Genomic DNA, 15811 nt, shown 5'->3' with positions numbered 1-15811 from the left:
AATAATTGCTAAATAGAGCAGGATTGAAGAAGCCCTTCTGCAAAGTTAGGTGACAGTGGATAGAATAGTGAACTTGGAGTCAGTAGGATCTGCATTCAAATTCAGGGAATCGAGAGAATTTATCAGCTGTTTGACCCTGGGCAATTCACTTAATCACTCTTTGCCTCAATTTTCCCAACTATAATATAGGAATATTCATTCTCTTTTGTGTAATGGTTGTCCTGAGGTTTGAATAAATTTGTAAAACTCTTAGTAGAGTGCCTGGGATTTGACAGGTACCCAATAAATTCTTTTTTTCTGTTTTCTTCTTCCTCACTGCTTTTTCTCCTGTTTTCTTCTTTCTCATGAATGAAAGCTATAATAGTCATCAAATGCATTTTAATAAACTATGAATAATTTAAAGATGAGGAGCTGGAGGAAATGTTTCTAAAAATTCAATGTCAATAAGGATTCAATCTAATTATGGCTTCTTTGCAACACAGTTTCTGGGTCAGTTTTTGAGGACACCATCAGGTTAAGTAAGCTGTCCAGAAGGATACAGATAGTATGTGTCATAGTAAGGATTTACATTTGTCCTTCCCAATATAAGAACAGCTCCATTCACATATGACCTCTATCTATTTCCTATTTAGAAATTTAAAAATATATGTATTGTTAGAAACCAAGTTCATTGCACAGATGCCTGTCTTTGTATGTTTATGCATGTGTGTGTGTGTGTGTGTGTGTGTGTGTGTGCCCATGAGCTAGAATGATTTGAGGTTTGCAAAGAAAAGGAACATGCCAAAATAGACAGAAGACTTATCTCAGTGCTAAGAAAACTGGAGTGTAAGTCTTGCTCTGACAGATACTGGACCTGAATATTAGGTATCCCCCTTAATCTTAAGGTGTTCCAAGTAAGATAGCAGAGACGGCAGAACAGTAACCCAATTGCCTTGGAAGAATGACTCTCCTTACCTAGAGCTCCCTTTATGGATGAAAACTCAAGTATTAATTAAAAGTTAAAAAAAAGTTTTGCAAGATGCCCAGTTTGCACTGTCTCTATCTTATCACCAGCTCATATCACCATTTACCTGGACTATTGTTCTTTGCCTCCTCTCAGGTCTTCATCTTTCTACTCTGTATCTCCTTTAATCCATTCTTCATAACCATATTTCTACATTAAACTTCCCAGCAATACCTCCATAAAACATATTCAACCATGTTCATGTTTTGAGTCCAGCAATGAAAAGCTACCACAATATTGTGCTTTATTAAATTTCTAGCTTTAACTTATGTCAGCTTTAATTTATTTGATTTTGGATGCAATTAGATGATACAAGGTCTTAGACTGTTGGACTTGCAATCAAAGAAGACCTGAATTCGAATCTGACCTGAAATTTTTACTATTTATATGACCTTGGACAAGTCATTTAATTCATTTTCTTCATTTATAAATTATGTATTAAAATAAAAGTACTTACATTCCAGAGTTGTGAGCAGAAATTGAGGAAATATTCATAACATGCTATGTAAAACATAAAGCACTATGCAAATGCCCTCCATTACTGTGATGATGATGATTATAGCTACACATAGGACTGCTGGTCATCTCTGCAGGTTCTCTACTTAATATGTGTTTGTTCAGGTTTTTTTCTTATATCTGGAAGTCTTTCAGTTCCAGCTGCCAGTTGAATTTCTACTCCATCTCTGAATTGCACAAATAATGTTTTCATTTAATAAAGTCTTGAACTTTATAGATATCCTTGTTTATACCCTGATTATATACTTGCCACTAATTTTTTTGCACTGAAAATTGTTAAAGTCTATTTGTTTAACAGAAAACTTATGATCAGGATGGATCAGAGCTGAACTCTGAGAAATCTAGTTTCCATTTTTACCTCTGACACATACTGCCTCCCTGACCCTGGGAAATAATTTACTTTCTAAGTGGCCATATGTAAAATTTTAAACCTGTTTGGGTCAAGAGAATTTCTTTATCTGAATACCCCTTAGCAAGTGAAATCTCTGGTCTGACAAAAAATAATTGTATAAAAAAAGATACAGACAGAATGTTCAATTTTTTGCCATCTTCTCCATCCAGATACTTTTTGATAATTTCATATGTTAAGAAAGTGCCACTTAGTGGACAATTCTTCTGTCACCACTTCTCTGCTCAAATTTTAGAAATTCAAAATCTGGTTGGGAGGAACCGGGAAACCCCTCTGTCCATTGCATGTCAAAACATTTAATGTATTCTACAAACTGTAGATCTCTGGATTGGGCAAATGACTTAGAAGGAAAAGCCTGTGTCCTTAATCTTGGTGCTGATAGCCTTAAGTGTGAGGTTTTGAAGACTCACACTGAACTAGAGTCAAGTGAAGAACAGCTATTTGGTCCTAAGTGTAATCTCTGTCCCCTCTCTCTACACCCCCAGCAGAACAGAACACTTACATCTTAAATGGAACTTTGACAGTCGCTGGGAAAACAGTCCCCAAAGATTAATTAGGGAAGACAAATAATTTTCTGACCATCTATATTCTCTCCAGACCTGTTCCTTCTGGAGCATAAGAAGTTCCACATTGTTTTTATTCTGGGCTCCTCAGAGTAGCTAATCTATTATCTTGGGGAATTCTTCCTCTGCTACTTGGAATAAGGCAAAGTTCTCAGAATTGGACCTCTGGGCTCTGAATACAATCAGTTTCCTGAACAGAATCCCAACTCCATTCCTGTTGTAGTCCTTAGGTGATTATAGTTTTGTGAGTCACTTTTTCTCTTTCAACATTACTCGATAATTTGAACATAAAACTTAGAGTTAAGACAGTTCATCAACTTATTACATATTTGTAGAGTACTTGCTGTATGCCAAAAATGTGCAAAGCACATGAATAAGAACCGTTAAGATTGAAATTATCCCTTCTGTGAAGGAGTCTCCATTACATCAAAGGAGATACAATCTAATACAATTGATATTAAAAAACATTTAAACTAAATGCCGGGTCAGGGTAAGGCTTTAACAGCAGCAAATCTTGAGGGACCAGGAAAAATCATTCAACAAACATGAAAATTGCTTTAACTTTGTTTTTTTTAAAAAAATATTTACAATGCTTTCATTAATACCTGATTGTTATATCACCTACATTTCCCAATGTATCATTCTCTTCTTCTCTCCCAGAAACACATTCTTTCTAATAAGAATTAAAAAAAAATTGGAAAAGAGTTCATCACAATAAAAAAAATTTAACATTCCTTTAATGTCTCCTTTCCATACTGATTGGTGTGTAGTTCTTTGGGGAACAGTTCCTATGTATTACTTAACCTTGCTGATTCTATAACAGTGACAACTTCAATTACTAGCCCCATTTTCCAAACCTTTCTTTTGTGGAATAATCTTGCTAATCTTGTATAACTGACACAGCCATTGAGAAATTGGGGTCCCTTGCATGCCCCTCTGAGACTTTAGCAGATCTTCAGTAAAAAGAAGACACATTTTTTTTTTCAATCAGCAAGCATTTATGGTCTACTGTTTCCTACTTTGTTAATTTCTGGCTGAGTGGTATAAAGTCTGAGATTTCTTCAATAGAATATTATAGATTGGAAAATAGTTAACTATGTGCCCCTCCTCCCTTGACAAAGCAACTTCTGGGATATTGGTGAAGAGTCAATTGACCCCATTTTATCTGTTGAAATCTGGATGTCCATTCAATTCCTGGGACTGAAGGGATAATCAGCTTTTGGTTTGAATGATATGTTCTTTTCCTTAGATTAACTTAAGTATATCTAGATTGTGAAGACCACATTCCTCATTAATGAGGGTGGAGGTGGGAACTAGAATTAAGATAATCACTTTGTGATTCTGGGAAGAGTTTGGGTTACTTTGATTTCCCTGACTTTCCTCTTTGTAGGGAGTTTGTATGTATCTGTGTCTATGTATGCATGCATGATGTATGCATACATGAGCACAGAGCACATGTATATGTGTGTAGCTTGTACTGTGCAATGGCATGTGCATGTGTTGGGCAGTCAACCAAGTAGTATATGGGAATATATAATGTACTCTATCCAGGAAGTACAAAATAAAATCAGTTTTCCTCATCTTTTAACTCCTCAGCTATTTATTGTAAGGATTCTAGCCTTCTTCAGATGGAGGAGAGAGAAGAGATAATAGTCCCTGAACTTCCAATTTTGAGATCCCAGGTATGTTGATAGTTCCATTTTTTTTTTGAAATGTCATCTTTGTTTTTAGGGTGTGGATTCATTTCATCACAACATCTTGCAACCCGGAAAACTAGACTGGGCCATTCTGATGATGTTGGACTTCAAAAATTACGATCTCCACTTATCTAGAGCTTTGCTTCTTTTTCCTATGCAGTTTTCACATATTTATTCATAAAGTCAACCTGCTGTCTTATGTGTTAGGCACTGTAAAAGATTCCAGTGAGGCATAAGGGAAATATCTTTTAGTCAAAGAGGTTAACTTTGGGAAATGAGACTAATACTATTAAATAATAACATACTTCATTTTTTTTTAGTTTGCAATTAAAAACAAAACAAAAAGTAAGTTAAAGACAGGAAAGCTAAATTGGTCAGGGAGAATTTAAGATAATAATTCTACAACTTTAGAAAGTCATGGAATCTAAATAAAATTCAGCAGAAAATTCTTACTCCTAATGGAATCTGATTATAAGAGTAAGGAAAGCATTAGTCAACAGACTTCCTCCAATGCTCCCTTCAAAAATATTTACATAGAGTATCACAAAATCAAGCATATGATGAATGCATAATAAAACTAAGTTGAAACTACTCAGATACCTGAAAGCTCCCAGAAATGCTTAAATATCCTGCTCAAATCCCCAACTTATTCTCCCTTCCCCAGAACTGTTTGGGAGGAGGATTTTGTTTGAATCAGAATGGGTTTGACATTTCAGGAGTCTGTGACATTCAAGGATGTGACTGTGGATTTCACCCAGGAAGAGTGGGGGCAATTGGATTCAGATCAGAGAGAATTTTACTTGACTGTCATGCTAGAGAACTACAGGAACCTAGTCTTTCTGGGTAAGGGTAACTTTATCTTTTGCCTCAGGATCTTCTTTTTGTAGTGCCTTCATTCCTTTTTTTTCTTACAAGACTATGAAGTGATTAGCTAAAATTTAGCAGAGGGACAGATGGATTCAAATGAACTCTGAGATTCATTTCTCTATATTTTAATGAAGTATATTATATTGGACTCTCCTAATTCAAGATCCCTTTGAACCATCTCCTAGGCTTTCCTTTTGTGTCCTCTTTTTAGGAGTTTGTAACTAGAAGTTGAATGCTTGGATGTGTTTTTTGTTTGTTTTATTTTTTGTTCTCATGTCAAATAGTGATTTTTTCTACTTTTTTCCTACATGAACAGGGCTTCTAGTTTCCAAACCAGAAGTAATTTCCCATATGAATCAAAGGGAAGAGCCAGGAATCCTGGGTAGAGAAGTCTCAAAAGGTATTTTTTTCAGATTAATAACCTAGGGGAAGAGGATGAAATATAATGTTAATAATATACCTTTTACCATGTATTCTCTAAGCTGAGATATATTCCTTTGATCTATATCTAATCCTTGTACCTTCACTCTGAATTCTGTTTCTTGCCCTTCCTGTGCTTTTAGACATTTTATAGATTTAGAGTTAGGTGGAATATTAGAAGTCATCTAGTTTATATGTTTTTACCCATATTATCATTATCTATTAGTAGTTATGTTAACTTCTGGTCTGGGATTATGGTGTGAATATTTTTAACTTAAAACTTCTTAATGACTACATTAGGGTCAGTCACTATAGCATTTAGAATGAGGTCTTTCTGAGTTCAAAAATTGAAAAAGTGAGACTTGATCAGTTTTTTCAACCATTTCAATTCCTTTAAATGGAGGTCTCTCCAAATGAGTGAATATATGGTAAGCCAATGTCCACTAGGGAGGGGGGAAAAGGAAGAACCACAAATACAAAATGTGTATTAAAGGAAATGTCTTATACCAGTAGAAATGGGTGTGTGATTCTCTGGGTCTTTTAATCTGCATGCAGATTTAGGTAATGGGGTGGCCATTCCCATGATTAGGGCAGATCTGTATTTCAAATCAAAAAACTCTCAAGAGAGATAGACATGGGTGTTATTACATAATGCTAAAAGGAATTTTAAATAACCAATATATAGTGATCTAAGTTATGGGGAACCAAATAATTTCAGTAGTTTATTTCACAAAATAATGTTTGATAACACTATTAAACATAAATAGCACCTGGTATGGTATCCTCTAAAGATGGTTTACAACTTTTTATTTTGTATATGAAAAGTTCCATATAATATTAATATATATTGCCTTTTTTCCAGGGGTTTCAGGATGTGACTGATGTGGAACAAAGTGTTAGTTGCTGCCTCATCTTCTAAAACTGTGTTTTGCTGTCTTTGAACCCAGTAATTAATTGAGAGTAGTGAAACTATGCAATTAGAATATTTCTCTCTTTCTTCAAGATGACACATCAAAAGGAGCAAACTCTTTGAGAGCAGGGATAGTTTCATTTTTTGTATTGGCCTTTTCCATATCTAGTACAGATCCTAGCCCCTAAAAGTCAGTCCAACACTTGCTGATTGATTCATATGATGTCAGGTGCTAGGAGATCATTTAAGTCTAGATATATATGCAATTATTATTGGGGAAAAAATGAAGAGACTTCAACTTATTTTAAGGGTAAAAGACAGGAGGAATCAACACAAAGTTATAACTAGTTGATAAGGCCAGGAATCTATCAAGGAGTTCTGGATCATCAATTGTCTGGCAGGAGAATGGAATGACCCTGGGTCATTCTCCCAAAGGACCTTTGATAGAGGTGCTTCATGCTTTTTCCCTTGGAATTACAAATACTGTTTCAAATTCCAAGGAGTGGAGAAATTTGTGTTAATAAAATAGATGTATATATGACAAACAATATTGATTCATATTCTCTAGAGTAAAAGTTAATTCTTATAGTACAAAATTCTAAAAATCAAGAAAGATCATAGAAATCACAAGGTAAATATTTAAAAAATTACAGTTATCATAGTTTTAGCCCACCTACAACAATAGCCCAAGATGTAATCATTTTTATGTAAGTTCCCTGAATATTCCCTAATTATTTCATTAATTTTCTCTAATAGCTAAACTGTTATTTCTAGGTTTTTTAAATAAATAACTCAGAAATGTGATTGTTAATTTTTTTGGGGGTGCTATTTTGATAATAACAAATTGAAGTTTCCTCCCCTTATTAGATATTTGGCTATTTATGCTTATACTGTTATTAGCCTTCCTTTAACGAAGTTAACTTCTGAAACTGGTGCTCATAATTTAAAGATTGCTATATATATTCATTATTTAAAGTTCCTTTTAGCATTATATAGTTTACCTTGGGAATTTTCTGATTTATATCATCTGTTTCACCTGTTATCATTACTGCTATTCCTACTTTAAATAAAAATTTTATTTGCATGAAATATTTAAACATTTAAAAATTAAATGTATATATACATTTAAAAAATGAAATGTATGTATATATATACATATATATGTATATATATACTCATTCAATGGATTGCTTTTAGGTATAATAGGAGTTTTTTAAATCTGTTCTTTAAATCTTTTCTTTTTACCAGGAAGACATTGAGTTTTCTCCCCTTAGGTCAAGTTGGTTTTCAACTTTTCTTCAGTCTCCTAAATTTTTTCTCCTCAGATTTACTATCTGGTCTTCTTCACAAGTTCAAAATTCTTCCAAATTATCTGCACATTTTTCTTTTCTTTATTCATCTCAAGGCCTTCTTTCTTCTCCCATTCCTAATACCACAGCTTTCTATAACAAAAGTTGAAAGGAGACAAAGGAGAAAGGTGATTAGAAAGAATGCTCGGATTAGGAATCTGAAAATTCATGATCTATTTGTGATTCTGCCATTTATTAACAACATGTCCATGAACAAGTCTTTTATTGCATGTTAGAGCTTATTTTTCTCATTAGTAAAAATCCATTCTGAAGGAAAGCTAGGTGGCACTGTGGATAGAGCACTGTTCCTGGAGTCAGGAGGACCTGAGTTCAAATCCAATCTCAGACACTTAATAATTGCCTAGCTGTGTGATCTTGACAAGTCACTTAACCTCATTGCCTTGCAAAAAACAAATATCCAAACTGCAGAGGTCTACTGTGATATTTAAATATTGTTTCTAGCAATCCTGTATAAATTGAGAAGTCTGAAAATGCAGAAAATTTTCTTTATTATTTTGTTTTTTCTTTACCCTTTCCTTTATGAAGGGAATTCTCCTTGATTTAAAAGAGAATATAGAACTTGCCATACAACAGTACTTTTTCTCAGTACAAAGGGACATTGATTTCTACAATTTTTATTTCTTTCAGATTGGGACACTAGGACTGAAAGCAAAAGGTTAATTTCTAATCAAGAAATTTCTATTGAAGAATTATTTTTAGAAATACTTAAAATGATTGGTCTTAAGGATTCCCAAGGACAAGATTGGGAATGTCATGTCAAAATTGAGAAACATCAAAATAATAGAGAGAGAGATTCTGAGGAAATAACAGTTCACAACAGAAAAATTTCTGATGTATTAAGAGACTATGTATGCAATAAATTTGAGACAAAGTATAACCTAGGATTAATCCCTGTACCACAAAGAACAGATGGTAGAGAAACAAGTTTCCATAAATATGGCACACATAATATGGTCTATAATGAGTTTTCAGACATGCTTAAGTATAATACAATTCCCTCAGGGAAGAAACCTTGCAAGAATAATGAATATGAGGAAGCTTTTAGTTACTGTTCAAATTTCATGCAATATGGTTTATATAATAGGGAAAAATATACAAATGTAATGATTTTCAGAAGTTCTGTAGTGAAAGCATGATGATTCAACATCAGGGAATTCACATTGTAGAGAGGTGCTACAAATGTAATGAGTGTGGCAAAGTCTTTAGTTGGAGCACATTGCTTACTCAACATCAAAGTATTCATACTGAAGAGAAACACTATAAATGTGATGAATGCAACAAAGTAATGAATGTGGAAAAGCCTTTAGCCAGAGATCCCATCTTATTCAACATCAGAGAAACCACACTGGAGAAAAACCTTATGATTGTAATGAATGTGGGAAAGCCTTTAGAGACAGCTCATCTCTTATTCAACATCAGATCATACATACTGGAGAAAAGACATACAAATGCCTTGAATGTGGAAAAGCCTTCAGTCACAGCTCAACCCTTACTGAGCATCAAAGAATTCATACTGGAGAGAAACCCTATGAGTGTAAAATATGTGGGAATACCTTTAGCCATAGTTCATTCCTTAGTCAACATCAGAGGATTCACACTGGAGAGAAACCTTTTGAGTGCAAGGAATGTGGAAAAGCCTTCAGTAATAGCTCATCTTTTCTTAAACATCAGAGAATTCATACTGGAGAGAAACACTATAAATGTAGTGAATGTGGGAAACCTTTAGTCAGAGCACACATGTTATTCAGCATCAAAGAATCCATACTGGAGAGAAACCCTATGAATGTAATCAATGTGGAAAAGCTTTCAGTGAAAACTCATCTCTTACTCAACATCAGGTAATCCATTCTGGAGAAAATTCACGTGAATACAATGAAAGTGAAAAAAACTTTCTGGCACATCTCATCTCTTAGTCAACATCAAAGAATCCATACTGGAGAGAAACCCTATGAGTGTAGTACATGTCAGAAAACATTCACTTGCAGATCATCACTTTGCAAACATAAGAAACTTCATATTAGGAAGAAGTTATGTAAATGAAATAGATGTGATAAACCATTAAGAGCTTATAGTTAAACACATGGGGATTCATATTGAAATGGAAGTTAAAAAAGTATTGGTCATTATAATTACTAATAAAGTCCATATTTTAAAAACTACTTAACTACTTTAATATTATGTTTTCCTTCAGTGTGTCACATATACCTAAGTAAATAGTTTGGCTGTGGGTCTTATTGTGCCTTATGGTCTGGCAAGGCAAGTCCTCTTCACCAATCAGCAGTTTTCCATGACAGTGTATTTTTGTCAATTTGTTTTTTTCATCTAAATTTGACCTGAGGTATTTTAGTTGGTATGTATCAAATCTAGTAGTAAATCTAAGTTATCTAACAACTGAATACTGTCCCCATGAAGAGGTGTTCATACTCCATTTTAATTTAGCCATAATATGTAATTTTTAAAGATATTGTGTTTATCTTAGTGACTTACTACTCAAGTATTTTAATTTGTTTCCATTAATGTAAATTGCTTTATCTTTAAAAATGGGTTTATTATTTTTATTACCAGGATAAAAAATATAGTTGTTGACAAGTTTAGCTTCTATCTTGATTCCTTACCAAGTTCTTCTCAATTTTTCTTGAGAATTTGAATTGTTATACAGAAAGGTATTTTAACCTTTTCATTACCAACATTTATCCTTTTAATTTCTTAATCTTTTTGTAATTTCAATTACTTCTAAAACTATATCAAATAGGAATATACAGGAGGAAACTCTTGTTTCATTTCTCTGTTACACTTACTTTTGGTTTTTAATAGATGTTATTTTGTTAGCACAAAAGCACTATTTCTATTCTGTGTATCACAGATGGATTCTATATTTTAACAGAAGACTTTTTTTGGTATTAGGTTATAGTCATGGGGCCTTATATGTAAAGTAATATTTAAGCATGACTACTTAAGAGTAAGAGTTGAGACATTGTAGGTAAAAAATGAAGGAAAAACACTCTTCAAGTAAAAATAGAAGTGACAGATTTTTATTATCAAAGTGGACAGGGGAGAGCACCCATTTCCCTGTCATTGAGTACAGTAAAAAGTAATAATATACCCTTCATGTGGACCAGTGTAACAGATAAGTTTGACACTTCTCTCTGATCTTATTCCAAAAGACAGAAGGATCTACATGAAAGGAACAATTGAAATTATGAGAAGTATTTTGTAAGTTATTTAAAATGTTAAATTTTGAATAAAATTCTTCTAAAAACATTTTATAAAATCAACTTATTAGTTTTAGCATTAAAAAACTTAACTTAAGGCTTTCATTTAGGTCTTATTTCATGTGAATAAGCTTATATCTTCTTTTTGCTAGGTACTCTGCCATGCTTTAGTTAAGCTCTTGTGGGGTTCTCTTGCTGCAGAAATTATAAGAACCACTGATAAAGGCCATTTCAGATCCCATTAAATATGATTCTCTATATCATTGCTGGGCTTAGAAGAGAAAGCCCAGCAGTAGTTGCAATAATCCACGCTTTGAACTGCTGTCCTAACTCCATTTCTCATTTGTTCTTCTAGTTGATATTACATACAAATCTGGAGAATATTAATAGTAGATTTTATTATCTCATACCCAGCAAATTGCCTCCTATTTCCCCCAACCCCAGTATGACCTACAAGAGCAGAGTTCATTAATGAGTCCTCTCTTAGATCCAACTCTTTTCTCCTTTGGTTGTTACACAGTCTGAGCATCGTTTCTGTAGCACTCCTTCCCCCAGATCTTCAAGGACACAGAGACAAATAATAGAAATCATTGCCTTAATTTATAGAATGTTTTCTTTCTACCCTCACCCCTATTTAAGTTCCTTTTTTTCCTGTCTATGGCCTATGTTAGAGAAGTCTGATTTGAGAAAAATGAAAGGAAAAATGTCTACTTTATTCTTTGAAACCCCTTTAAGCATCACAGCTTAGAAAAATGTGACAAAATTTATATAGATAGGTTGCAGTTCCCCACCAAGCACATCAAGATATCTATATCATCCAGCAAGAATTCTCCTAAGGTGAAGGATTCCCAAACAGGGGTCATGCCTTACATTGTTTCTGTATTTGCCACAGCACAAATCACAGGGATGAGTATAAAGAACAGCTTTCCAGGACCCTTGTATGGGGATTCATGCATTCACTTTAATGAATGAAAGGGAGATATCTCTCTTTAGGGATGTTTGAAGTTTCCTGCATCTTCTTTCTCAGTTCCATTTCTCCCACACCATTTTCAAGGCTATGGAATAGTAATTTTGGGCTAGAATTGAATTCATACACAGTTTTATTGGAAGAATTCTTCTTTGTAATATTTTCTGAGTTTTTCTAGACTGGAGTTGGTCTAGTCTAGTTTTCTTATCTAATCCTAGAAGTTTGTGTAGTAGTTGGAGAAAAAGATATACCAGAGTAACAGAATTGGAAGATAAAATGTATGCTTCAGAAATATGACTTTCCCCTTGGTGCTCACATAGTATTATGTATAGTATAGTATAAAAATGTATGTATAGTATAGTATAGTACATGTATTATGTATAGTATTATGTATAGTATAGTATAAAAATTTATGTATAATATAGTATAAAAAATTAGTCCTCTAATATTAGTTGAGTCCTTACCCCAAGGCAATCTTTTTATTCCTCCTTGATTATTACATTTAGCCACATTGGAAATACCAAACCTATTTTCTCATGTGGATCGCACTTCATACTCCACAGGGAAGAGAAAAACCTATTTCCTGGAAGCTTCCTCTTTTCTGCTACATTTAAAACCCCCCCTAGCAATAACCCCTCCATCCCATTCTCTAGTTCTACTCACCAGGAGGAGTGAAGGCAAAAAATCTCAGAAACTCCCCCTGCCCCAGACCAGTCCAAATGCCTTTGAATTTTAACTCTAATCAAATTCTGGAGTGGCAGAACTCACAGAAAGACTGAGTGAAACAATTGTCTGGTCCATGACAACCTGGAAGATCCACAGGAAGGGTCTGTTCCACTGGTATTGGAAAGGGTCGCCCAGACCAGGTCAGCCATTGAGCAAACCAACTCTAGTCATTCAGGAACAGCCCATGGATGCCTGAATCTGGGGCAGTGGGAGGTATCCAGATCTCTTAGCCCTGGGATCACCAAGGCAACTTGGAATATTAGTGGGAAAACTTTGCTGCACCAGAGTGACCGAGAAACCTGACCCAGCCCCAGGAACCAGAAGCAGGCCTGTGGAATCACCCAGCAGCTGTTTCCAGAGTATTCAGCCATGGTTGATAAAAGAGGTCCAGGGAGACTGCAGAGGTCTCTCTGCTATCCCTGAGTCAGAACTCTGTTGCTTTACCCATACTCAGATCCAGGTTGAAGTCTGCAGCTCCATCCTGCCATATTGGAACAGGGACCCTCCTCACAGTTCCAGGGTAGAGGGGAATGCTTGTGGCCCTCTATGGATCAGAGCATAGGTCATAAGAGTAGTCTGTAAAATCCATCAAAAGCTAGAAAAAGTGTGTCCTCTACCATGGAAGCAAAGCCCCACCTTAACAAAATAATGATCTCTCATGAGGTTGTAATATGTGGTGTTGAGTAATATTGTCATCAAAACTTTATTTGATTAGGACATACATATAAGTAGAGAATATAAAAAACAAAAGCAAGGCACTTGTGGGGGTGGGGATGAGGAGGCAGCACAGTTGGAAGATGAGGAAAGGGCCCAGGTAGAAATAGCATTTGAACTGAATAATAAACTAAACAAGAAATTCTAAGAGGTGAAGATGGGAGAATACACAATCTTGAGGGATAGTCAGGCATAGGCAACAAGAGATTAAGTGTTGAGTTTGAAGTACAACAAGAAACTCTATGTGGCTAAATCCTAAAGTGCATGAAGGAGAATTAAATGTATGAAGATGGAAAGGTAGTTTGGGGCCAGATTATAAAGGACTTTAAATGCCAAAAAGGGCTTATAATTGATCCAGACAATTGAAAGTCACTGGAATTTGCAAAGCAGATGAATGACATAGTTCCATCTACACTCTAGGAAAATGAGTTCAACACTTTGCAAAAGATAGATTGATGTGGACAAAGACTGAGCAAAAAAAGATGTTTAGGAGATTATTATTATATTTCAAGTAAAAGTCATGAGGTCCTGAACTCCATAACCAAATACAAAAGTCCTTTTAGGATTTAAAGCTTTTTATAACTCAAACCTTACCTACAGTCTTGACTATAGGACACTGGGCAAGTTATTTAATTCTGTTTGTCTGTTTCCTCATCTGTAAAATGAACAGGAAAGAAATGGCAAACTACACTGGTGGCTTTGCCAAGAAAAACCTAAATGATGTCACAAAGAGTCAGACAAGACTGAAATAATTAAAAAACAACAGACACTATGCCAAGAGCTTTACAATTATTATCTCAACTCTGACAGTCACCTCGAGTCACCTCTTACATGAAAATCTTTCTGGCATATCTTTCTTTCTTGTCATTCCTTTTTTTCCCATCATGAAAGAAGGAAGTAAACAAAACTTTATTAAGTGCTTTGATCCAGAAAGGGAGTAAGTATGCTCTCACTTCTTTTGAACATCTTTAATGGAGATACTGCTACCCTCAATGGTAGTTGATATAGTTTTGCACTCCACCAAAACAAGGAAGATTAGTATAGCAAGTCTGTTTTCTGAACTCTCCTAGAGAAACCTGATTAGTTTGTAGATACTCTCAAGGATCTAGAGGTTTCATAAAAGGTTTGAAGTTTTTCTTTTTCCAGTGTTTTTGTTTTGACTCCCCATTGGTTTTGCTCCTCTTTTAGCCATTGAAGTCTAGAGACCCAGTTCCATTTAGCTATTTAACACTGACTAATTTTTACAAAAGGGTATTTTGCAGATAAAGTAAGAAAATAGCAGTTTTCCTCCAACATCTCAGGAGCACACTCTTCTTTATTCCACCTCAGTCTTTGAAAAGCTTGATTCACTATGGTTTTTATTCCATCAAATTTATGTCCAAATGTGGCATCACTGTTAGATGAATCCTTGTCTCGGCTACCACTGACTGGAATCTAAAAGTCACTTGAAGATAATTCCTTAGTCCTTAAGGTATCAGTCTGAACTTGCTGCAAAAGCCAGGTCACCTAAACATCCAATGGAACTCTTCTGACTTTTTTGAAAGTCACAAGATTTGAGTCTCCAATCTCTTCACCTAAATTGAAAAAGAACAAAGGTAAAGACAAAGGATTAAGATATCTTTAATGGGACCATATGTCAGATTCAGAATCTAGAAGACCCAAGGCATTGTTTCTGCAAATCCAGCTTTTTAATCATATAGTTAGCAAAGCACAACCATTTACAGCTCTATGCGAGATCATATTTCTATTACTCCTCATCCTGACTCTCCTTAGAAGCAGGTTCTTTAACTTTTTCCTTGTGATAAATAGCATCAGTTTTCTTTTTTATGTATCAGACCCTTTTACACTAGTATATAAGCAATATAATCCTGGGAAACTCATAACGGAATGTTTAGTCTATAGCAAACCGTTTTACCAATCCTAAATAGACTTCAGTGATTTGTCTCCAATAGGATTATCTACCTCATTTGGGAGTACTGCATGACTTTAAAAAAAAGCAAAAAAAAAAAAGCAATATATCTCTAAACAAATTGCATCTCCAAACAGTTTAAAGAAACTTTATAAGAATGACCTGCTTATGATCTCCAATCAGTACGAATTCTGGCTTTACTCTGCAAACTATTATACCCAGAGATTAATGCAAGTCACAAAGATGACCGATCCCTGGCTTCCCATTATCACTTTCAGGATTCATAGTCCTACTGACTCTTCTAATTAATTATCAGACACCCTATAAAATTCACTTAAAATTCCTTTAAGAGAAGTAAATTCTGGGAGACTAGGTGTCCCAGTAGTTACAGCACTGGCCCTGGAGTCAGGAGTACCTGAGTTCAAATCCAGCCTCAGACACTTAATAATTACCTAGCTGTGTGGTCTTGAGCAAGCCACTTAATCCCATTGCCTTGTGAAAAAAGAAGACCTTAAAAACAAGAGAGAT

General features: G+C 34.7%; 1 pseudogene; it reads left to right on the top strand.

Moving 5' to 3' along the window:
* LOC141508613 (uncharacterized) overlaps nucleotides 1–15811 on the top strand; it is a 35602-nt pseudogene that overhangs the window by 6574 nt on the left and 13217 nt on the right.

Source organism: Macrotis lagotis, chromosome 1 (assembly GCF_037893015.1).
Source record: "Macrotis lagotis isolate mMagLag1 chromosome 1, bilby.v1.9.chrom.fasta, whole genome shotgun sequence".
Taxonomy (NCBI): domain Eukaryota; kingdom Metazoa; phylum Chordata; class Mammalia; order Peramelemorphia; family Peramelidae; genus Macrotis; species Macrotis lagotis.
This window is presented reverse-complemented; position numbering and strand designations above follow the sequence as displayed.